This window comes from Oryzias melastigma, linkage group LG17 (assembly GCF_002922805.2).
Source record: "Oryzias melastigma strain HK-1 linkage group LG17, ASM292280v2, whole genome shotgun sequence".
Lineage (NCBI taxonomy): Eukaryota > Metazoa > Chordata > Actinopteri > Beloniformes > Adrianichthyidae > Oryzias > Oryzias melastigma.
Window position 1 is genome coordinate 20,774,680 of NC_050528.1, and position 2,144 is coordinate 20,776,823.

Here is a 2,144-nt window from a genome sequence, read left to right on the forward strand (position 1 = left end):
TGTAGTGGCCCCCGGCTGATTTGAGTTTGAGACCCCTGATTTAGACTCAAACACACTGTTGGGGGATTAATTTGTTGCAAACAGCATGAAATACAAAGAAAAACGGCAGATTTGATGGGAACATCTTGATAAATGATTTTGAACCATTTTTTCTTAAAGATAAGCAAAAAAAAAAAAAAGTTTTTGAGTGGAAATGTACTGTACATACTAAGTCATGCATTTGCTTTGTAGATGTGGGACGTATCTCACTGTATTGTTTGGTGAGTAATCAGAAAATTTAGATCTATGGGGTCAGATAATTGTCAAAATGAAACATATGCACATAAACACAGTAGTGCACAAAGTAATTCTTTATGAATCAATGTTTTGTGGGGATATTTTGTATACAAATCAAAGAAAAGTCCAGGGGCGGGGGAAAGGGGAGGAAGTCTTCTTTAAAAACCCAGTTTTACAACTTTGCTTTTAATGCATTTGTAACTGGTCCGACTGTGTTGGTCTGCGTTGTGTTCTGGTCAGTGAATGAAGATCAGGGTCCGATGTTGATTCTGTTTAATTATTATCAAGCCTGGTTGACAGAAAACACACACGTTACACTGCTGTCCGGGATTTTTCATTAGTGCTTCCCCCTCGGCCACAGTTTGCAGCAGTCTCAGTGCGCATGTGCAGCCTCCCCCCACAGCACGTGAAATAAAACATAAAGAGAACATGAGAAAATGAGAACTAACATCATACCTGGTTGACAGAAAACACACACGTTACACTGCTGTCCGGGATTTTTCATTAGTGCTTCCCCCTAACAACGGAAAATTGCACGAAAAAGAAAGAAAAGTCAACACAAAATGGATGGAAAAAGGCGCGAAAATGGCGCATCAGCTCATTTAAAGCAGCTAACAACAAAAATAACACTTTACAAACCGAGGAAAATTAATACCGTACAATTTCTACTTTTGGTAAATCCTGATAAACAAATTAAAAAAAAACAATTCAAGCTAATATATAATTACAAAGAACAAGCACAAGGAGGAGTACGTCTTACCTCGGCCACAGTTTGCAGCAGTCTGAGTGCGCATGTGCAGCACTGTCTGCTGCGTCACCGTGGTGAGTTCACGGACCCTCGGACAGACTAACACCCAGGTAGAAATGTTCAAAAAAATGACTATTTACATAAAATTTGGTGGAATTAAATAAACTTAACAAAACACCTGTTACACATTGTAAGGGGCTTTCTTTCTTTCATGTTAATGATTTTAAATTTATTGTTTAGCTACCTAGTCTTTAGGGGCGTCCGTGGTGCAGCGGTAGGGCGGTTGACTCCTGATCGGAACCGAGCGGGTTTGACTCCAGCCTTGCCTGCCCATGTGTTGTCTTTGGGCAAGACACTGAACCCCGAATTGCCTTTGGTGGGAGGTTGGTGCCAGTATTAGGCAGCAGAGCCGCGACCAGTGCGTGAATGTGCCTGTATGGGTGAATGGGTCTGTGACTGTGAAGCGCTTTGGGCCCTTGAAAGCTGAGCTCACTAAAAAGGAGCTCGCCACAGCAGAGCTCGTAAACTACGGAAAACCCATTTGGGGCCCACATTTTCTGCCCACTTTTAAACCATATGGGCCCCACCCGGCCTTGCTGGCTGGGATGGTATAGTAATGACAAGGTGGCACTTGAGAACTCTGATGTTCTCAATTACCACCTTTCCAAAGTCTGCTGCCCCCCTCTCGCCCCTCCATATGTACATTTTCTAATTCTGCTACTGGAAAAGTCAAATTCAAAACAAAGAAAAATCACATTCAAATCTGACATAATAAAAAATGTTGTATTCCTAGTTGTTTTTCAAAGTGTGCACACCTTTGTCTATGAACATTTGACATTAATCTTACTCCATACTGTTAATGCACAACTCAAAACTTTTCCTCAATTTTGATTTTGAATGACAGTTTTTAGGCAAAATATTCTGTTTCTAGCATTGATTCAGTTGAGTTTTGATAGAGTAACAATAAACCTACAAAAGAAGTATTAGTTCAACACCCCTGAACAGATGTACAAAGCCCGGACAGCCCAGATAATCATGTTGCCGTAGACTTTTATTGAAGAAAAACCTACTATCTACTAGGGGTGTGCCAAAATATCGATATTGCGATATATCGCGATAT

The 2,144-nt window shown here is 40.8% G+C and overlaps 1 protein-coding gene and 1 long non-coding RNA gene across 7 annotated transcripts in view; one reads left to right on the plus strand and one right to left on the minus strand.

Moving 5' to 3' along the window:
* The window catches only part of astn1 (astrotactin 1), a 373,519-nt gene that overhangs the window by 274,064 nt on the left and 97,311 nt on the right, over positions 1-2,144 (plus strand). The window lies entirely within an intron of this gene.
* LOC112147209 lies at positions 533-1,229 on the minus strand. The gene is made up of 2 exons (XR_002919420.2): positions 1,037-1,229; positions 533-793 (listed from the first exon to the last, which is right to left on the minus strand). It is a non-coding gene; the product is annotated as an uncharacterized LOC112147209 (long non-coding RNA).